The sequence below is a fragment of the Triturus cristatus genome, chromosome 3_2, assembly GCF_964204655.1.
Source record: "Triturus cristatus chromosome 3_2, aTriCri1.1, whole genome shotgun sequence".
Classification (NCBI taxonomy): domain Eukaryota; kingdom Metazoa; phylum Chordata; class Amphibia; order Caudata; family Salamandridae; genus Triturus; species Triturus cristatus.
This window is the reverse complement of record NC_140584.1, coordinates 1,193,107,709-1,193,131,318: the sequence shown is the minus strand read 5'-3', so window position 1 is coordinate 1,193,131,318 and position 23,610 is coordinate 1,193,107,709. Positions and strand designations below refer to the sequence as shown.

General features: G+C 45.5%; 1 protein-coding gene across 3 annotated transcripts in view; it reads left to right on the top strand.

The window, feature by feature from the left end:
- SPEG (striated muscle enriched protein kinase) overlaps nt 1–23,610 on the top strand; it is a 1,671,639-nt gene that overhangs the window by 1,353,829 nt on the left and 294,200 nt on the right. The window lies entirely within an intron of this gene.

Sequence of the window (23,610 nt, the reverse complement as noted above, 5' to 3'; positions counted from 1 at the left end):
GAGCTCTGCACATTCCCACAACATATGAAAACAAGCATTAAAAATGCAATAGGTCTCCCCTTTTATTAAGTTAAAGCCATTTGCTTAGCTATACAATACCATTAGCAAAGCAAATGGCTTTAACTTATTCAAAGGCGAGATGGGCGTCGTAGCTGAGACTTGAACCCGGTTCCCCAGCTTCGAAGTCGACCGCTCTAGCCACAAGGCTACATCCTCTCCTGAAGCGCTCCCGCCGTGTTTTTTTTTGTTCTCAATGTTCTTATTGACACCTTTCTCTCTCCCTTCTGCCCCCTCAGTGCCACAGACGCTCCTGGCACCTCCTGTACTCTCCCCTCCCCTCACCCCCGTTTGTATTCACAGTGGTCGGAGCCCGTTCTGTGAGAGGCAGGTTGTCTGCTGTACACACAGCGTGGTCTGGGCACGTGTGCGGCATCCTTCTGGCCAGGGCTGTCACGTGCACGCAGGGCCATGGGGGCTGCCCCCAGGGCCCCTCCCTTCTGGAACCTCCATAGTGAGTGAAAAGCCTTGTGATGAGCAGGGGGTCTCCCAGGCCTTGTCATGCCACCTGTGGCAGCTTCCGTGGACCATAGGGGCGGGGCTATGGAAAGGGGAACACATGACCGAGCCACTCCTCCCCTCATGAAGTGGTATGTCCTGGGTTACTATAAGGGCAGGGGGCACCTGTCACTCCCGGCATTTCTAGGAATGTAGTTACTGCAAACTCTGCGCGCCAGGTAGCTCCCACTTACGCCTGCATGCAGCCTCAGTGAGCTTTGGCGGACACTGGGTAGGGCGCCTCCTCAGTCCCACCCCTAAAGTAGTGTAGTGACCACTCACTGTAAACGCTGTCTCTCGAGGAACTCCCTCTCACACTTGTGTGTGCTGTGCCATGGAGAGCATTGGCAGCCACGCCGTTGCCCGTCACCCCCTCTTACTATAAACTACAGCTGCCATGGTGCAAATTTGTAGTGCAAAGCTGCACACCAGCCAAAGTTTCTGCGCCGCATTATTCTAGGGGGAGAGAGCAGGGTAGAGTCGTCTCTGATGCCTGTTCCATTTGTAAAACTTTTTCTAGGCGCACCCTGTATGACAGGGAGAAGATTCAGCTTCAAGGAGCAGAAGAATGAAGAAAACAGCAGGCCCAGTCCTCAGGTGGGACTTCAAGGCGAGGAGAGGATCAGCCCTCTACCAGGGCTCTGTCTTCAGCCTCTGGGGGGCTCCCCAGAAGAATAAGGGCTGAAAAACGGCGCCGGTCCGGTCTACGTTGAAGACTACGACATAGAGAGCAGGTATAACACCGAACTGTTCGTCATAGACTCAAGGTCGAAACGACGTCGACATTCTACGTCGAGGAGAAGATCTTCGAAACCGGTGGTGAAACTTACGGCGAGAACTCCTCGTTCATCGTCGAGAAACCCATCACCACAGAGGTTGCCGTCGAGAACATTGTCTCATCACTCGACGTCGACTCACCATCGTCGATCGAAGTCGCATCAACACCGTTGATCGACATCGAGAAATCACCGACGATCACCGTCGAGAAGACACCAGCGATTGACGTCGAGAAGACTCCGTCAATCTCGGATCGACGTTGTCTCCTGTTGACATCAAGAGGAAGTTCTCTTTTGAGACGATGTCGAAGGAAGCCGTCGACAAGTATATCGAGGTCGAGGGGGAAAGATTGATCCTCTGCAGAATCTGTGGCTCCTTCCTCACTTCAGGCAGCTCGGAAAAAGAGGATATTAATGTATTATTCAGATTCTGAGTATTCCCTGACATATTCTCCACCTAGGTCACCAGCTCAGCCTTCTTCTCATCGACCAGATGATCAACCTACACCTCTGCCTGCTCCTCCTACTCCGTCTCCTCAGCCTAAGTCTCATACGAGGGACCGTTCTCGCAGTCATTGACGTTCCTCAACTCATTCTCATCGCCAACATCATGGTGGGAGATCTCGCTCCAGACACACTAGGGACACTTCCTCTACGAGTACTGGAAGATATTCCCCTGCATTATCGGATTCTCCTCCTCAAAGGGTTTCACCTATTGATGACATTGCTACTTTTCAAGAAGTCTTGGTGAAAGGGGCTTCAAACTGAACATCCCAATGTCCACTCTGATGCCATCAACCAGTTATTAGAACAGGCAATGCAATGTTTTCTAACTCCCTCTTCCATTAAACCAGCTCCATCCAGACTGCAGAAGAAGTATTGTCCTCCATAGCAGGATCCCATGTTCCTATGGACGGACCCAACTCCAGATTCTGTTATTGTGGTGGCAGCGGAAAAACAGTATACTACGGCTCCAACATCCACAGTTCCACCTGACAAAGAGAGCCGTAAAATAGACTCAGTGGGGAGGAAGGTATGCAAAACAGCAGCAACCTCCATGAAAGCTGCTAGTGCCACAGCCCTGCTGGGCAGATATGACTGGGCACTGTGGGAGTCTCTTCAGCAGTTTGTAGATCACCTACCTAGGGACAAAAGGGAGGATTTTAATGAGATCCTAATGGAAGGCCTTATGATGTCTAATCAAGTAATTAGTGCAGTGGCGTACACTTCCCTTCTATCTGCACATGGATATTGCCACGGAGTGGCACTCAGAAGGCATTCCTGGCTTCGCTTGACCTCACTTAAGCCTGAAGCACAACAACATATCCTGAATCTTCCTTTTTCAGGAACAACCCTTTTCGGCTCTCATGCAGACGAGGAGATGGCCCGAATTAAAGCGGAAAATGGAAACACTAAAAGCTGTTGGTCTCGAAAGACCCAAAGACCAACGTAAATCTTTCTGTCCTTTCTCGTGCAGATACTCGACACAGAGGGTTCAAACCCCTAGCTGGTATCAGGGCCGGCAGACCGGTACAAAGCAATCGTACCAACGATCTTACCAACCTTACCAAAAGCGACAACGAAGAGGAAGGTCAGGACAGCAACCTGCGCAAGGAGGCAAGTTGCATACAGGTTCCAAACCCTGAATCCTATCTTCCCCCTCTTCCGTTACCCACTCAGGTAGGGGGAAGCATTCAACATTTCTTGGCAGAGTGGCAAAAAATAACACAAAACAGTTGGGTTCTGAATATTGTTGGCAATGGATACTCTCTACACTTCAACAGCCCTCCACCATCAATACCTCAAACAGTCAAGATTCCAACTGTTCAAATTACAAACAGAAGCTAACATTCTCTTACGAAAACAGGCGGTAGAACCTGTTCCTCCTTTACATAGAGGTAAAGGGCTGTATTCAGGATTCTTTCTTGTCAAAAAGAAGAACAAGAACGAGTTCAGACCCATTCACGATTTAAGAAAGGCAAACAAGTGGATTCTGAGAGAGAGAGTCCGAATGTTAGCATTACACCAGATCTACCCTCAACTACATCAAGGGGATCGGTTATGCGCAATAGACCTGCAAGATGCATACTTACACATTCCCTTCATAAGGAAACATCGCAAGTTCCTGAGGTTCATAGTGGAGAACAACCACTATCAATACTGTGTACTCCCATTCGGCCTGAAGTCAGCACCCAGGACCTTCTCCAAATTCATGGTTGTGATTGCTGCCCATCAGAGGAAGCATAAAGTGTTCGTCTACCCCTACCTAGACGATTGGCTATCAAGGCTTTCACGTGTCAGGAGGCTCAACTACACTTCAATTCGACCTCCAACCTTCTCCTTCGTATGGGCCTTCACATCAATCAAACAAAGTCTACCTTGACTCCTGTACAGTGCCTACAATATCTGGGAGCCTCCATTGATACTCGCACGGCAAACGTGTATCCTTCGAAGGAGAGATGCTTATCGATCCTTCAAAAGGCTCAGGCTCTCATGACCATGTCTCACCCAACTGTGCGGAAGGTCTCCTCTCTTCTGGACTCCTCTATGCCTGATCTGCTTATGGCCACGCCTGCAGGTTATCGTCATCATAGGCAGGACCGTCCATTAAAAAGAGGAAGGGGACTGGCTGTCATCTACCGTGAGAATATTAGGGTTAATTTTACTACCATACAGTCTGAGGACTGTAAAGCCCTGTCATTCAATTTAGGGCTCACAAAAAAATACATCTTAAGGGTCTCTTTCATTTACCACCCTCCAGGCCAGAAAGCTGGCCTTCTTAGTTCTATAAGCTCATTACTTGAGGCTGATATTTGTAATGCTAACTTTACTATCTTAGGAGATTTTAACTTTCACTTAGAGCAGGAGGACGATAAGGACACTTCATCGTTATTAGAAATCATGGATGCAGTAGATCTTAAACTTGTTAGTACGAACTCCACACATAAAACTGGACACATGCTAGATGCACTTTTCTCTAACAACAAAGATATTACTAGGCTCAAAGTGCTTCACCTAGCAGGGTCCGATCACGCAGCCATCTTTATTACAATTAACTGCCCTGCAGTTAACACTCCCCAGAGCAAGGGGTGCTGCTCAGGTGAACCTAGAGCTTGGCCTAACATTGACCCAAACCATCTAAAACAGCTGTTAATATAATCTACCCCCTTCCCCCGGCTGTCGAGAATCCTGAGCCAGCAGCAGAGGCATATACTAACTGGCTCAACTCAACCTTTGCCCAAATAATCCGTATAAAGAAAAAGGGCCAATGCAGGACCTGTCCGTCTGCCTCCCGATTCTCAGAGGCCCTCAGTCGTGAAAAACAAGGCTGCAGAAGCCAAGAGAGGAAATGGAGAGCCAAATATAATTCCCACGAGAGAGAAATTTATAAACTCTCACTACACAAATACAAATCCCTTCTGATAACAGAAAAATCAGCTTACTTCTCATCTCAAATCGAATCTGCTAAAAACTCAGCCAAAGAACTTTACCAAGTCATTAATAATCTCACCAGACAAGCAGAATGCAAAGGGGATTGGGTTAGTCAGTCTTTCTGTGATAAGATTGCCTTGCATTTTAAAGACAAAGTAGATTCAATCTTTAATGCATTTGACCATATTGACAACTATCCTCCTCTCCACAACAAACAAAAAATGTTTTCCTCAGTCTCTCCCCCGCGAATAAAAGACATTATGCTGATCATCATATCAGGCTCTCCAGATGATCCTTCCCCACCTTCAGTCATCAAAATGGTCCCCGACATCATAGCTGACCACCTTACAAACATATTCAACAACATGTTTAAGATGGGTGTCTTTCCTCCACAATGGAAACGGGCCTCCATTCTGCCCCTTCTGAAAAAGACAAACGTGGACCCCGAAGAGCCCCCTAATTACTGGCCAATTTCCAGACTCCCCTCCCCTGCTAAAATAGTTGAAAAAGAGATGAAAAACCAACATAATTAATTTATCAAGGATTTCAATTTCCTTGACCCCATCCAATTTGGATTTAGATCGGAACATAGCACAGAGACTGCCCTGATCAAGGCAACGGATGAACTAAAGTTCATCCTTGATGAGGGGGGATCAGCTGCTCTAATTCTGCTGGACCTGTTTGTGGCATTCAATACGGTGGATTACTCCATCTTGATCCTTTTGTTTGGAAGCAAAAGCCATTAAAGATCATGCTCTGAAACTAGTCTCCTTTCTATCAGACAGGAAAAACGTGATCAAAATTGACACCTTTTTCTCGCAGTCTTTCCGTTTGTCCTGTGGGGTTCCACAGAGCTCTTCGCTCAGTCCTACCCTTTTTAAAGTCTATGTTGCAGATTTAGCTCCTATGGTCCAACCCTTCCGGTTCACTCATACATCATATGCGGACAATACCCAAATTGTGCTATCAGCCACTTAAAATACATATGACAATTGTGTTCGCATTCATAACTGCATGAAATACATCTCTGATTGGATGAACATGCACTGTCTTAAACTCAGTGCCGGGAAGACCGAGGTGATAATACTCGGCAATAACCTTAATCTCTGGTCTCCCCCTTGCTGGCCTGCGGACATGAGACCCCTTCCTCTCCCCACCAAGAAAGCCAAAGTCTGGGGGTCATCATAGATGATCACCTACTTTTAGGCAATCAAGTAAACACAGTGGGCTCCTCCTCCTATAACATCTTGAGAATGCTAAAGAAAATTATCATCTTTCTGCCTATTTCAGTTAGGAAGTCAGTGGTATCCACCTTAGTATTGTCAAAAATAGACTACTGTAATGATCTCTACATGGGGCTGCAAGCCCAATACTTGAATAAATTGCTGGCCCTTCAGAACTCTGCAGCCAGACCTCTACTGGAGATACCCAGGCATCATTCAGTTTCTGCCGCACCTAAAGACCTTCACTGGCTGATGGTTAAAAACAGAATTCAGTTTAAGGTCACCTATAAGGCGCTACATGATTCTAAGACCTACTTTCTGAAGGAAACCTTTAGTTGGTACATTCTAACCAGAAATCTAAGATCAGCTGGCAAGAGGAGGACAACCCCCATTAGAAAAAAAAATCGAAATGGGGTGGCAGCAGCTTTGCTGTCAGAGCAGGTACATCCTGGAATATCCTGCCTTTCACCTTGAGATCTGCCCCTTCCTTGCTTCAGTTTAGAAAGCTTCTGAAAACTTTGCTTTTCAATCAGTAGGTTTTAAAACTGCTCATCGTCTCTCACAGAGTTAGTTCCAAGACGCCTTCAGGTATACGTTGCGCTTTATAAATTGAGTAACATAACATAACATGGTGTCTTGTATATTCCTCACACCGAATGCACATCTCCACATGAGACCCCTGCAAGAATGTCTGGCAGACCAATGGGACCAGCGAATAGGAGATTGGCAACACCGGATTCAACTGTCACAACATGCCCTCTGGTCCATCAAATGGTGGTGTTCGCCCACCAATCTCCTATGAGGGATTCCTTTCCACAAGAAGATACCTTCGCAAACCATAGTAACGGATGCCTATCTCCTGGTATGAGTAGCCCATAAAGATCATCTTCAAATTCAGGGCAAATGGTCACCAAAGGAATCCACTTACCACATTAATCTGCTAAAATGCCTTAGGTATTTGTGAAGTGCCTTTATGTGGGAAAAAGAAGGCCCAGACATATTCTCACCTTGTCTGCATTATTTGCCTTCTTGAAGACCATAATCCCTAGACTTTTACCCACGGTAAAACGTTCTCCAGAAGGACCCTCAAGGACAGAGAGGGAATCCGGCTGCCTGGCCTCCAGGAAAGAAGGCAAAAGATTCTGCTGGGTTAACAAGAGGCCTTGGGGAAGTTATTACTTCTTCCAGAGTGCATTCCTCCTGCTCCAAGGCCTCCCACAGAGAGAGATCAAGACAGAAACACCATTTGTGGAAGATGTAAGGCTTCCATCCAACGTCAATAATGGAAAAGCTACTGGTATGTTCACCGTCGACAGGAACACCATGAAAAGGCTGTTGAGACACCACTAGATGTGAAAGCATTCTTGCCGTTGGTCGTCAAAGCACTCCTTGATGTCGAAGTCACAATCAAAAGCCCATCGACACTCGCTGCCGACACACATCTTAATGTCAAAGTCTCTATCGATGTCAAAAGACCCACGGCGTTCACCTTCCAAGCACATCCCAGCGTATAAGCACATTTTAACATCGGAATTACCATTGAAGGCCTTGTTCCACATCAAGAGCTAGATCACAACCTACCTTGAACATCAGACTATGATGGCTACAAGGTTTTCAAGAGGAAAGTGTGGCCCAAACAACAGATTCAAATTATTCCTGTACCTATTCTCCATTACAGGATAAAACCCGGGATGTAGCTTTCAAGTACTCCATTGCCTAGGAGATCAACCAACATTTGCTCATTTCTCTCCAGGCAGGCCACTTAGTACAACACCTCAAGCTCCTCATGCTGTTCCAAATTACCCCTGAGCAGTCCACAGCTACCTGTATCTCTTCAAAGATCTAGGAGTCCAAGAAGGTGCCATCACCCCAGATCTAGAACCAGATCTAGGAGGACTTCTAAAAGGTCGAATTCCAAATGTTCCAGAAGATTGAGTAGGAGATCACAATCTCAGCAAGGAAGGTGATCTCCATCCTGGACTTCCACAATTTACTCATCTGTCAGGGATTATTCACCTGCTCTGATAGACGCACCCCAGCAAAAATCTTGCTAGTAGATGATCTTCTAACTTTGAATGGTGTATTGGTGAGAGGAGCAGCAACATTAAATATAACCTCGTCTTCTCCTACAACATCAGCCTCTGTTATTTTTGAAAGTCTGCATCCCAGAGCAAAAGCAGGATCTCTCCTTCCTCTAGTCCGTGGTCTACTTGAGGCTGTGATGCAGCTATTCCTCACCCTTGATCATCAGTGAAGACTGCTACATCTAGACTACACTAGAAATATAAACCACATGACCAGGACCGTGTGTTCCAAATTCGGTAATTGTAGCCTTAGCAAAGAAGTCTCATTCTAGCACCTCTTCCTCCTCAGTACAACCAGGCAAAGAGATTAAGCAGATAGATTTGCGTGGGAAGAAGATGTGTGGAACATGTGCATGTTCAATGAAGGCTGCCATAGCTACCACACTTTTGGGCAGATACAGTAGGTCTTGAGATTCTCTCACAGAATTACTGAAAAACTTCCAAAAGAGGACAAGCATGCAGCAGCTGACACATCAGACCTAGATGCTCATGGCTACTGCCACAGAATTTGTGCAATTAGAAGTTCTTAGCTGCAATTAACTGTGCTGAAACCATGAGCACAACATTGCATTCTGAATCTGCCATTTTCAGGAAAGTCTCAGGCCTGATTCACAAATGTGGAAGATTTTCTGTGGTAACTTTTCTATCAATGACTACATTTTATGTCATTGCTGTCTTTTAAAAAAAAAAAATGTAATGATTTTTTACCAATTTCTGACTTTCGGCTGCAAACATATATGTAGTGTACAGTTTTATAAAGTTAGACATATATACGTATAGTTTAAACATGCTCTGGGATCCCCGCACATGGCCAGGACTGTGCAGTGTTTATGACTTTGATGGATGATTCCGCTAGAGGAGAACTAGGATTATAGGTTGAGTTACTTTTCTTTTTCTGTTTTTTATGTTTGCATCTGAAGTTCTGGAAGGTGGGGGCAAGTCTTAAATTAATGAGAAGAACAGTCTATGTTCTGGGGCATTCCCTAAACAGTGTATTTCATGGTGGATGTCTTTTTGAAGTGTGATATTTGGAGAAGGTGAGTATGTGTCCTTATTAAGGTCCTGTTTTTCGCCAACAATGCCAATTTTTGTGAGAGGAAAAGTGGTGGGGTTCAGCTGTACTACCTTACATTTGACATTTGCAGTTTGATAGGTAATGTGAGAATTCTAGAGTGCAATGCTACCAGATTTGTGTCTCACTGATCAGACTGGTTGCAAACCAGAGGATAGCTTTGGGAGGTGAAAGGTGGTATCCAGGTAATCCAGTTAGAAGGGCATTCATATATTTTTTGTGTTATATCATCAGTGCCTGCATAGTACTCCAACTATTTTTAGGAACGACCGGCCTTATCTTGTGGAGTAGCTTCAGTTGAAATCTGAAGCTCCAAATGACTTCCCTGATATGTGTCAGCACTTAGGTGCTTGCCTAGAGTAACATCAATAGATTTGGTTGATTGCAATAGTAAGGACAGTGTTAAGAGCCTGATGTTTATCAATTCAGTATCACAGGAGGACCTTGGAGCTGTGTGGAGACAGTAGGAGCTACTCGCTGTGTTCATTGACCTTGAGTTTCTTCTCTGACATTCATGAGCTCATGTTTGAAAAGCATTGGATGAGCACGTCAGTATTTTCTGTATTGTCAGTCATAAGTTACAGTTTTTGTATCATCCACATATTGGTGGAAGTCAATGTCCGCATTAGAGGTAATTACTTTGAGACCGAGTTTAAATAGTAAGTGTGTTAAGATAGACCTTTGCGGGGCACCGAAAAGAACATTAGTTAGGGTTAAGTAAGAGTCAACAGTTTTGATGCATTGACTACTACTAGAAAGGTAGGGCTTGAACCATTTCTGAATTATACCTTTGATGCTAATTCTGTTTTGTGGTGTGTGAGGACACTGTTATGTCCAGTAGTACTGAAGGCAGTCTGCAGCTCAAGAAGCAGAAGCTTGCAGTGTTTACCTTCATTAAAGATAAGTCAGCTAGGATTTGGAGCATAGTGGTTTCATAGCGCTGTCTGGGTGTAAAGACGGATTGAAGCCAAGAATACATTTTCAATGTGAATGTTCCAACTGAGTGGCTAGATACCCTTCTCTAATTTTAGCCAAGCATAGAAAGATAACCTTATAACGGCTCAATAGTTTTCAAGGTAATTCTGATCGACATTGTGTTTTCTTCATAAGAAAACACACATGGTCCACGTCAGATGTATGTACGGATATATGCATGTTTGTGGTATTTCTGGAGCACTAACCTAGAAAAACGCAGTGGAGCGCTGAACATGGCCAAAGTCCAGCAGTCAGTAGGAGAGGGAGCTTGGTTTGTGGGCTGTTAATGCATTGTAATGCAGCATTGTCCAAAGAGGTGAGTCTTCAACTCTGTGCCGTGGAGGACCTAATGGATGCGGGATGCTGTTCTAGATCCTAGGTGCATAGATGGAAATGCCCTGCTGCCTTGCTACTGAAGGAATATGGGGCAGTACCTTGATCCAGAGAACAATGGTATGATATCCAATCATAAGGCAAACATAGCATCAGCAAATCAGCGTGATCCGTTGCAAAGAATGATGTCACAGCGCCGGAGGTGTAAGCTGATGGTGTAGTATTGAAGATTGCTGCGAAATAGCACTGACATGGGTCCAAGTAGAAGAGGTCGCTTTTCTGGGGAAAGGAGGGGAGTGCAGATCAGAAGGGAGCCTGTGCAGTCATTATTGTCTCTGAGGTTCTGGATTTTCTAACAGAAATGTTTGTCTAGCTCTTAACATCTAGTGCTGTCGAACAGGGAGTCACAATTTTAAAATGCTGTCTTGGTGTGTTCATTTCATCCTGAATATTTACCTGAAGACAGTAGATTTAGTCTGAAATGCGAGTTTTTGTAGCCTGTCCTTTAATTTTGTAGAGCTGTGAGTTTAAAGGGAAATGACGTTTTTCTCTAGTGTATTTCGTACTTACAAAGGGGCTTCTTTGAGTGCTTAGGGTTTTTGTGTATTAATTTCCATATTAACCAGTGTGGACTTCTAATCTTGGCAAGGTTAATTTTGTTAACAATCTTTTTAAATGCACTTTATATGATGCAATATTATATTTACTCTCATGCATGGGTGTAGATATGGGACACTAGTCATGACAGGTGCTCCGGCCCATTTTCATATCCGCCAATTGTCACTAAGAACCCACTCTGGTCGGATGGAACTTTTTACTTGCCCAATAGCGTGGAGGGAATAAACACAATTATCGAAGAATGCTGTCCGCAATTTGTCATAATCAAGGACTCGAGACTTAATCTCTTGGCTCTCTGGCTTTTATTATCAGCATAAAAATTTGAAGATACAAACTCCTCAATACGAGGCACAACAAATACATAGGCACTCACACAGATGCTACTCTACGAAGAATCCGCATACGACTGAAAATAACTAAAAGCACAATTTCTAAAAGCATGAGGTAGAAAACTACCAAGCCAATGTCGATATTAGGGACACTGGACCATACCATCTCTGTCCCTACTCTGTACTAGATGTCATCCCTACTTAGCAATCCCTTGAGACCCTCAAATCGAGAAAAGGTGTCAGAGTGAAACTTCCTAAGAAGTCTTCACTTGGAGAGCTTGATCTATAAAAATGCCCCCTCTAGCTCCTCGCCTAACTCTTCTCTGCTCTGGGCTGCTCTGTTCTGTGTCCACCCTCGGGGCGCTTTCCCTAATACAGAACCCCAAATCCCAGAACACGCCCTTTTGCACCTCCTCTCCAGCCGGGTCGTCTTTCAGTAATTTTCCATTGAGCGCTGTCCAGTTCCATCGTCCATCAGCTTGGCCTTGAGTCCCAGACACCGTCCGCACTAGGAGTTACGATTGGCACATTCCAATGCACTCCCATGTCTGGCTTTAACTACATAAGTCAATTCGTGAACAAAGAACTTCTCTACTAACAAAGCAACTGTCCTTGCACCTGGAGTGAGATCATGAAATGCAGACCTACTTCACATCTTTTAACTGTGCAATTTACTACAGCCTAAAACCTCTACTGGAATAAATCCTTCTGGCCTATTGCCCTCGGCTAACATAAGAAAATAACAGGCCTATCTCCTCAACGATATATGTGAATTCTGGCCACTACTTTGGTTACACAAACATGTCTAAATCACACTATTGACATTTACGTCTTCCCTTTCATGTATGTTTTAGACAATCTACATGAACGTTTTCTAGGTTACACGTTAATTTCACAGTGCGTTCATATAAACTAAACTCTATGCATGTCTCTAACATTCATAATATGTTCATACATTGCTAACACTTCTAAATTAAAGCGATACCTTATACATTTCTTAAGCATTTCACACACAAAATACCTGAGTACACATTTGATTATATGCGGGTGCCAACTAACAGTGACTAAAACGCACCCCTACAATTTTCAACCTTTTAAACGCTACATCAGTTCCCCCCTTTGATGACATCTGTCATCACACCATTACAATCTCCCTTCTTTAGAACTGATTTAAACAGTACTGGTCATTGCTCTGCCATGTCGAACTCCCCCCATTCTCTTAAGACTCTCATATTGTTGATCCTGAAATTTTGCCATTCCCTGCTCATTTGCTCTAAGAGCTCTTTCGACCTTGCCTCCTTGATACCACTTCCAAGCTTTCACACATCCCCACAAACAAATCACACAAACCACAGCAATGATAATTGGCTTCAATACCGAGCCAAGAAATCCCCTCCCCAAATTTGCAAACCATGTTCCCACTCTTCCAAATCCTTGTCCAATCTTTTCCCACACATTCTAATCCGTCAAATCCATAATTTCCTTGTGGATAGTTGTGATATTGTCTATGTACTTCCCCAACTCCTTCGTATTGTCTGGAATATACGTGCAGCATTCTTGAACCTTCAATAATTTGCAGACCCCGCCCTCTTTAGCTAATAACACTTCTAACGCAAGGCGATTCTGCATAACCATATTCCGTATCGACATCATCTCTCCAGTCACCAACAACAAGGACCTCGCCGTATTCATAGACAGCTCATCAACCACTGTCGCCAACCTTCTGATCTTCACGTCATTCAAAACCACAACCATACTAGGTATCATTGCTCCATATAGATCACCAATCACTGCACCTGCATTTACAGTCCTACGTCTTCTAGAATGTTGTCTCGTTTCTAACAGCTCCAAGTCCTCTGTGTGATAAATCTTCGGGAATATAATAGCCAAATAACATATGCCATACCAATTTGCAGGCAATCTTACATAAGCATTCTTCCCACATACATAATACACTGTCGGAATCACTTGTACGGCACCTTGCATAAAGTCCTTAACAGTAGCCTCCATAGTGAAGGTCTGAGAACAGGTGCTATGTCCTACTGCAACCTTCTCAGTAGCTGATTGAGGACGTCCAATACACAAATTCCCTTTCTGCGCTTCATCTAATGCAATTGGTCCATAGCTTCCCTTGGACTTGTGAGATTTTTCCTCATCAGTCCAATCTATTGAACGATCTCCGGTGTCTCGAGCCTGGGTCAACTTTCTATATCTGTCCTCTACCTGGTCAATGAATTTCTTCTCCGTCTCAGACAATGCACATGTCAGGTTATGCCTGTGAGCATGCGCAGTATCCAACTTCACAGTTGGTCTAAAATACTTCAGGAGTCTGTCCTCTTTCTTATAATAGTCGTACTTATTCAAATGTTTGATTGCTGGAACTTCAGGAAGTACCGTATCAAAATTTGAAAAGAAATACTCGAACTGCCTCCTGTCGTAAAATAAACTAAGCAACAAACTACAAGAAATCCCATACGTCAATGGGAGATGGTGATACTTGATACCCTCATCTACTGAAGCAGGCAACTACATACACACATAGCAATCCTTCGCATCCATCGCATCAACATACTCGTACAACAACTTCGCATAAGCATTGAGTTTAAAATCACCCTTCGACAAATCCATGTGGAGTCTACGATCCTCCTTTAACCTTAATGTTTTCTGATCTCTAATATTAACATCTCTCTGCCCTGGAGTAATAGGTGTAGGTGCTCCCTGAACCTCTCCCTCCTGACGGTGGGCCACCATGTACGAACTTATCACTACTGCAAATATAGTGGCTATCACAACTCCTACCAATGTGCCTACTATTAATCTAGCCCTACGATGTGTGTTTGCAGGATCTGCCATCCTCGGAATATACTCAATGTTCAATACAGTCTCTGGAATAATAAGTCTCTTTCTCATTAATGTCTCTTTTGCAAACTCTGGCAGACCTCCCTAATTTTCTTCGTTCTACAACGGAAGGTCCCTAATTTTATTCTTCTTCCACTCGGGTCTAGGTTATCTTCTTTTTCCTGCTTTATAACACTCTTGAATCAGTCCAGAATAACTGCTGGTCCCAACAGTTCTAGGACCCCCTGCAATATCTCGAGCTTAAGAATGGTCAGTTCTTGTGGAGCTGGCACAACTGTGAACGTCGGGAAATCCAAGGTATCCAAGATCATACCACGAATGATGCTTAGAAATGGTGGATTCGGGATGTTGATGGTCAGGATTCCATCGATCTCCAATCCCGGAATTCTCAACAACACTTCCACTCTCGGAAACGGAGCACTGCTGACCAATGTCATTGACCTCAATCTTCCCGTGCTCGGTAAACCCGGCATCAGTCACTGGATATGCCCACTCCGGTGAAGCGTACTTCTGTCTTGGCACTCTAGTTCTTCTTGACCTTCTCAGAGTACCTTGAGGATGCTCCTCGTCATTCGATTCTGCTTCTGGCTCCTCCGAAACTGGTGCAAGATCTGTGCTCGGTGCCAACCTCAGGTTTACCCGTTTCCGTCTCGCGGGCCAAACCCTTTCTGCTTCTGTGGCACCTCCGGTCTCCCCCTCGATACCCTGTGCACTGATCTCCTCTTCCTCGGCAGAACTCGATTCTGTACTGCCCACTGCACCTCTTACTTCTTCCCCTGGTTCTGGTTCGGTGCTTCTCTCACGTTCTCCTTCAGCTTGATTCAGTGCACCACCAGCTGCTTCAGCAACCCTTACAGCTTGACTTGCCCTCTCAGGTGGCTCTGTCGCCTCAGCTGGGTTTACGTTCTCGAGAGGGGCTGTATCTTCTAAGGGTGCTGGAACTCTACGGGTATGGGAAGCATGCACCCAGTTCGGTAAACCTCCACACTTCACTGCTGTGTTCTTAATGAGGATCACTTGAAACGGTCCTTGCCACCTAGCATCCAGGCAACTCTTCCTCACGTGCTTGCGGACCAGGACCCAATCGCCGGGACATAGGTCGTGGCACAGGTCACTCGCAGCTGGAACCGTTGCTGTCTGCACCTGCTGAGACACAGAACGGACCACGTCAGCAAGGCCTTTACAATAGTCCAGGATCATATCATCAGTGATATTTATCAGAGCAGTGGCAGGTATTGCAGGCAAACGCATCGCCCTCCCCATGAGGATCTCATGGGGTGACAATCCAGTCCTTCTATCAGGCACACTTCGAAGGCTCATGAGAACTAAAGGTAATGCGTCGGGCCATTTCAGGGAGGTTGACGAACACACTTTTGCCATTCGAGCTTTTAAAGTTCCATTTACTTGCTCCACCATCCCTGGAGCTTCTGGTCTATAGCTACAATGTAACCTCTGATCTATATTTAAGGCGGCACAAAGCAACTTCATGACTTCACTGTGGAAATGAGTTCCTCTATCTGATTCAAAAGAGGTCGGGAACCCGTACCTTGGAATGAGTTCTCTCAACAATAATTTTGCTACCGTAAGTGTGTCACATCTACGTGTAGGGTATGCCTCCACCCACCTGGAAAAGACACATACTATGACTAATATGTACCTCAACCCATTACACTTCGGCATTTCAATGAAATCCAGCTGCATCCTATTGAAAGGTCCACCTGACCTCCCTATGTGACTCAACGTCACAGCTGTCCTCTTCCCTACATTCATCTGTTGACAAGTGACACACCTCTGGCACACAGTTTCGGCCACCGCCCGAAACTTCGGGTTATACCAAGTTTGGCAAAACACTCGCATCATTGCGTCTCTACCAAGATGTACAGCACCATGTATCAACCTCGCCATGGGATTTAACAAACATTCTGGCAACACCGCTCGTCCATCATTCGAAACCCATATATCCACATCTCCTTTCTCACATCCAGCTCGTATCCAACTGGCTCGCTCCTGATCCGAAACCCCTTCCTAAAGCTGCTTCAGTTCCTCCCATGAGTCTGCCATTGCTAACATCTGATCATACACTGTTTTCTCCTCAGTTTCCTCAATGTGGTTCTCCGTGTAATTACATCCCTGCTCTGCACAAGTCCGGGCAACTTCGTCGGCATAATTATTACCCAATGAAACAAAATCATTTCCCTTAGTGTGTGCAGAACATTTAACAACAGCAATTTCATCAGGACCTTGCAATGCTTCAAGCAATTTTCGCACATGGTCACCATTTCTAATGGGTGAACCTGAAGACGTCATGAACCCTCTCTGGGACCATAGCTGTCCAAAGTCATGAACCACACCAAACCCATATTGGCTGTCTGTGTAAATAGTTACACGAATCTTATAAGCTTCCAAACAGGCACGAGTCAAAGCAAAAAGCTCAGCCACCTGTGCGGAGTGTACTCCTTCTAAACAAGCGGCTTCAACCACCCCCGTGATGGTGCATACAGCAAACGCTGCTCTCAATCGACCGACACTGTCTCTTAAACATGAACCGTCCACAAAGAAAATCTTATCTGAAACTGGGAGCGGTTCATCAACAATGTCTGGTCTCGGTTTGGTGCATAGTTCAGTCACATCGAGACAATCATGGTCCTCACAATCTTCATCATCATCTACATTTGGGACAGGTAACAATGTAGCAGGATTTAAAACAGCACACCTCTTCAATATCACATTATCGGCTGCAAGGATGACTTGCTCATAACGAGTCAGCCTATTATTCGTGAGGTGCTGTGTTTTAGTCCTCGTAATCAACAGTTCAACGGAATGTGGCACATGTACAGTAAGGGGATGTCCCATCACAATGCTCTCGCATCTCTCGATGCTGACACCTGTTGCCGCAACGGATCTGAGACATCCGGGCAACGCAGAAGCTACTGGATCTAAGGTAGCTGAAAAATAGGCAACTGGTCTACGGACACCTCCATGAGTCAACACTGCTAATGCGCAACCTTCTCTTTCGCAGCAGAATAATGCGAATGCCTTGTTGTAATCCGGCATTCCCAACGCAGGAGCGCTACATAAGGCTTCTCTCAGCCTCAGAAATGATTTCAAACAGTCGTCGTCCCATGGTACCGGATCACTTACGTCCTTTCGCGTCAGCCGCTGTAAAGGCTTCGCTTCAAAGGAAAAGTTTGGGATCCACTGGCGGCAGTAACCCACCATTCCCAAAAACATTCTAACTTCCCTCTGCGTCGAGGGAACTGGCATTCTCAGAATCGCATCAATGCGATCTGTAGACACCTTTCTTTTACCCTTCTCAATTCTGTGCCCCAAATACTGTACCTCGGGTAAACAGTATTGCAGCTTGTTTGGGGACACCTTGTGACCATTTTCTCCCAGGAAATTCAACAACGCAATCGTATCAGTTCTGCAAGCGTCTTCTGTTTCCGACGCAACAAGCAGATCATCAATGTATTGCACCAAAACAGAGCTTTGTGGCAACACGAGACTTTCGAGGACTCTCTGTATACCCCTGTGGGATACGACACCATGTTAATACACGGTTCTCTAGTCTAAATGCAAAAAGAAATCTGCTCTCTTCATGTAGGGGAATCGAAATTAATGCTTGACACAAGTCAATCACTGTGAACCATTCAGCTTCACATGGGATCTGAAACAGTATCACAGATGGATTCGGTACCACTGGACAACATGGGACAACTATGTCGTTTATTTTTCGCAAATCTTGCACTATCCTGAACTTCCCACTTGGTTTCTGCAGTCCCATAATGGGCGAATTGCATGGACTACCCATGATTTCCATCAGTATTCCCTGCTTAATCATGGACTCGATCACAGGTTTAATCCCTGCAATCGTCTCAGGGGATAATTTATACTGAGGGGTTCTCGGGAATTCCGCATTTGGCTTGATCTGTATCTTCACTGGATCCACTCCCCTGACTAAGCCAATCTCCTCTCCACTTAAGTCCCACACATCGGTGGACACTGAGTTCCTCAAATCAAGTGGAAGCTCCTCCACTGTCAAAGCAGGGTACATTTCCACACACACCCGCTGATTTGCAACCTTAAAGGTCGCGTCATCATCCCTTGTCTGTACCTCTACTCCTTTCGGGGTACAGTAGATTGTGCAATTGAGCTTGCACAACAAGTCTCTCCCCAATAAACAAACAGGACTAGAATCGCACACCACGAACTGGTGTCGATCCCTAAAATTTCCTATCCTAACTGGGATCGGTTCTGTCAAAGGGCTAACTAGCCTCTTATTCGCCACCCCAACAACCTGTATACTTTCCCCAGAAAGGACTACACCCGGAACTACTGCCGATCTTATAGTCGACCTAGTAGCCCCCGTATCGACCAAAAAGGTAGTAGGGTGTCCGTCAAGCTCTGCTTCCACAAAGGGTCCTCTCTGATCTAGTCATCATCTTGGCTTAAACTCAACCGGGCCAGCAAATCTGTATCCTTCTCCTCGCTTACTTCAAACATGGGCATCTGCAAATAAGTTCGAGCTCCCTGCTGTATGTTCTGTATCCTGGGTGGCTGGGGAACCTGCACCTGCGGGATGCCTGTCCCCCCTTTCATCATTCTCGGTGTAGTCACCGTTTGTACCTGTTCCGCCCCAGGGACCTGAGCTATTCCTCCCTCCATCTGTTGCTGGTTCCAGGGGTTCAGGGGACACTCGCGTCTCCAGTGTCCCACCTGGTGACACTGGTGACAAGCAGTCGTCTTTTTCAGTATCGCTACATCCATGCCAGTCCTAGGGTCTATAGGCCTTGGCCTCCCCTGTCCCTGTACATTCTGATTTCCTACCTGATAGTTTCCCTGTCTCCTTACCACTGGTCCCCCATTCGGCGGTCCCTGCGCAGCTTGCATCTGAATAAACAACAAATTGTCCTTTAGCTTTTTATCTTTCGATTCAATCTCGTCCGTGCAGTACCTGGCATACCGTAAGATTTCATCCACAGGCTTATTCTGCCAACAGATCAAATGCTGCTGTATCATGAGACTAACCTCTGGCTTCAAACCCAACACAAACTTAGAAACGAACTGTCCCATATCTTTCGTTTCCAGCTCGTCTAGGCCACTGTACTGCTTAAAAGCCTTTAAGAGTCTCTCATAAAACTCATGTACTTTCTCCTTTGGTTCTTGCACTGTCCTGTCTATTTTCACCCAATCAATGTCTTGGGGTGAAACCTTCGATTTCAACCAAGTAATTACTTTATCATACAGCCTCATCACCGCTGGCGACGGACCATTTGTAATCATGTTCCTATCAGGCTCATAGTCCGGCCAATCAACAGCCACCTTACATGCGTTCCACAAATCTCCCGGAACCACGATATCAAATAAGGTATTTAGATCGATCCATAATACCTTCGAAATCTTAACGAAGCGCTCAACTTGCTTGTACCACTCTGCAGGCTTCTCCCTAAGCCTGGGGAAATCATTCGTAAATGATGCCAAATCACCCCTGCTCCATGGTACATGCACATATCTCCCATTCGCCACTTCCCTCAAAGGGAAGGTCTTTGCCAGTGTCAACCCTCCACCCGGAGTTCCTCCTTCCGCTCCCTTAGAGCTCTTTTTCTTAGACCATCTCTCCTCCCATTTATCAAGCATCAGCCATACTCGCATGGCTAGAATCAGCTCTCTGGTATGCGACCTTAATCCAACAACCCTTTTCTCCTCCAACTCCCGCTCTGTATAATGCATCCTATGACTTCCTTGCAACGCCCTAGTCTTGGATAAATCCACCTCATATTCCTTCGCCAATCCCCTTAAATTCTCGTATGCAATTCGTGCTTTACGAGTCACATCTTTCGCTACAAAGAACAGCTCATCCGGGTTGTATGTTACTATTCTCTCAAGAGGTAGACTTCCATATATTATTTCGTCTACCCCTGCCTTGAGCCTTACTATGTCTATCATCCCTGCTTTCACAGTTCCTCTCAACACCTGACAACTGACTCCATGTCTCTCATCATATTCACATTCCGGTTCCTTCTCTCTACTCTCTTCTGGTGCTTCTATAAGAGCAGAACGACTCATAAAATTAGCCCGATCTCTCTCCGATTGGACCGCATTTGGGTTCTGATGCCTCTCTGATGGTACCCACGACCTTAAATCTGATTTTGACTCCATCAGGTTTCTCGGCCTCACTGGTCTCGGTTCCTCTTCGCCCCTAGATGTATCTGACACCGCTACCAATGGTGTACTCCATTGTACAGGGCTTGGAGGTCGGGCCGTTGCGCCCTCCAACCCACTTTCCTCGCTTTCCCTCCTCGTTCTTTCAGCTACCCGTTCGGACCTCTCCATTTCCTCTGATTCCGGACTATAAATCAACACAATCGGCCCAATGGTGACCGGTACCCTCAATGCATCCGGTAACCTCATCTCTCTCTCGATCCTCCCACTAGCCTCAGACTGACTCCGTGGACTCTGTTCCAAATGAGACCATCCCTTCTACTCGAGTCTCGGGTTGAATTGTTACCCTTCTAGTTTCCCCTCTCTCACCCCACCTGTCTTCTGCTTCTTCTGGGTTGTAAGGAGGTGGCCTCTCCTCCAACAGTCTTTCCAATACTCCATCATTAGAGTCACTTTCTTCCTCCTGTGCCTTCACATGCCTTATCCCCGTCGAGTCTATTAATAAGGGATACAGTTTCTCTTCCTCAATTGCCTGCACTCTCCATCTTTTCTCCGTTGCATCCCACTTGGCATCCTGGAATGCCCTCATCGATTTTCTCACCCTTTCCTGATTCCTTCCCTTTTCCTTATCATGCGCTGCTCTAATCCATGCATGTAGTGCTTCGAACTGTGTTGGCCTTGGCAAGGGTCTTAAGGACGCCATCACAGACTTCAACTGATACAGCACCGCTAGCCTAAAGGAGCCATACCTCGGGAAGGCTAGTTCCCCTTCGCCTTGTGTAATCTTATGCCAATTCTCGATCCAAACTATGGTATGTAATCCCACATTCTTTACCATATAATGTGCTGGGGTATACTCGGGAGGGGCTTCTTCTCCCTTCCGAGTAACCACATGCTTGTCGCCTCTACACAATTCTCGCAAATCCCTAAGACACTTCATGACGAACAAGTTCGATCTCGCACTCTGTTTACTTCTTACTCCTAAATCCCCCAATAACAGCGCGACTCACACCAACCGGCCTATCACAGCGCGACACTCTCTGACGTCACCTTCCTTCGTTCACAGCAGTTCCCTTCACCAGACACGTTTCACGCCTACTCTCGTCCCATTCATACACTGAAATAACCGATTAAGTTACTTCTCTGGCTGTCCGTCCACAGCCTCTGACTGTTTGTCCACAGTCTCTCGACCTTGTTGACCTCGATTGGCGACCGTCTGCCCCCGTCCGGCCAGACAGATCGCCCCTGATAGGTTACTAACACTCCGATCCACACGCCACAACCCACGACCAGCGTTAAGTTGCCATACACACACACGTTCGCTCCCCCTATCTCGGTCCAGGTGATCGATGGTACCTCACGATCTCCTTTGGGTGGTCAACAAAATCTATCTCAGGTGTCTTCTACACCACAACTCCCGGGCTGCGCGCGCTCACAGCCTGATCTCACAATCACTCGACATACACATCAACTCCGCAAGACATCACACAACAACTCAACACCGCAATCTACAACATCTCATTTTGTTCATACTCACTACTGGAACTGCTGCTTCCTGCCGCACTGCTACTCGCCGTCGATGCTCATCTGCCGCCGTCGTCTCCCGCTCACCATCTGATGATTCACCATCACTTATCGTCTATGGGCCTCAAGGATCACTTATCCTTATCTAATCTAATCGTCCCTCGCTATCGTAAGTAACCATCCGTCTCTGCTACCAACTGCTATGGCCCATTTTCTTATCCGCTAATTGTCACTAAGAACCCACTCTGGTCGGATGGAACTTTTTACTTGCCCAATAGCGTGGAGGGAATAAACACAATTATCGAAGAATGCTGTCCGCAATTTGTCATAATCAAGGACTCGAGACTTAATCTCTTGGCTCTCTGGCTTTTATTATCAGCATAAAAATTTGAAGATACAAACTCCTCAATACGAGGCACAACAAATACATAGGCACTAACACAAATGCTACTCTACGAAGAATCCGCATACGACTGAAAATAACTAAAAGCACAATTTCTAAAAGCATGAGGTAGAAAACTACCAAGTCAATGTCGATATTAGGGACACTGGACCATACCATCTCTGTCCCTACTCTGTACTAGATGTCATCCCTACTTAGCAATCCCTTGAGACCCTCAAATCGAGAAAAGGTGTCAGAGTGAATCTTCCTAAGAAGTCTTCACTTGCAGAGCTTGATCTTTAAAAATGCCCCCTCTAGCTCCTCGCCTAGCTCTTCTCTGCTCTGGGCTGCTCTGTTCTGTGTCCACCCTCGGGGCGCTTTCCCTAATACAGAACCCCAAATCCCAGAACACGCCCTTTTGCACCTCCTCTCCAGCCGGGTCGTCTTTCAGTAATTTTCCATTGAGCGCTGTCCAGTTCCATCAGCTTGGCCTTGAGTCCCAGACACCGTCCGCACTATGAGTTACGATTGGCACATTCCAATGCACTCCCATGTCTGGCTTTAACTACATAAGTCAATTCGTGAACAAAGAACTTCTCTGCTAACGAAGCAACTGTCCTTGCACCTGGAGAGAGATCATGAAATGCAGACATACTTCACATCTTTTAACTTTGCAATTTACTACAGCCTAAAACCTCTACTGGAACAAATCCTTCTGGCCTATTGCCCTCGGCTAACATAAGAAAATAACAGGCCTATCTCCTCAACGATATATGTGAATTCTGGCCACTACTTTGGTTACAAAAACATGTCTAAATCACACTATTGACATTTACGTCTTCCCTTTCATGTATGTTTTAGGCAATCTACATGAACGTTTTCTAGGTTACACGTTAATTTCACAGTGCGTTCATATAAACTAAACTCTATGCATTTCTCTAACATTCATAATATGTTCATATATTGCTAACACTTCTAAATTAAAGCGATACCGTATACATTTCTTAAGCATTTCGCACACAAAATACCTGAGTACACATTTGATTATATGCGGGTGCCAACTAACAGTGACTATAACGCACCCCTACAATTTTCAACCTTTTAAACGCTACATCACAGGTGAGGACCCTCTCTTCCCTTATCAGTGGTAATAAATAGCATATTACAGTCGGTGCACCTGTACATATGTTTGTGCCTGCTTTTTTGTCATGTGACATACTTTTAAATAACAGTATTTAACCAGAATCAGGTAACAGTATGTAAAGTCCATGATTTCAGTTAAAACC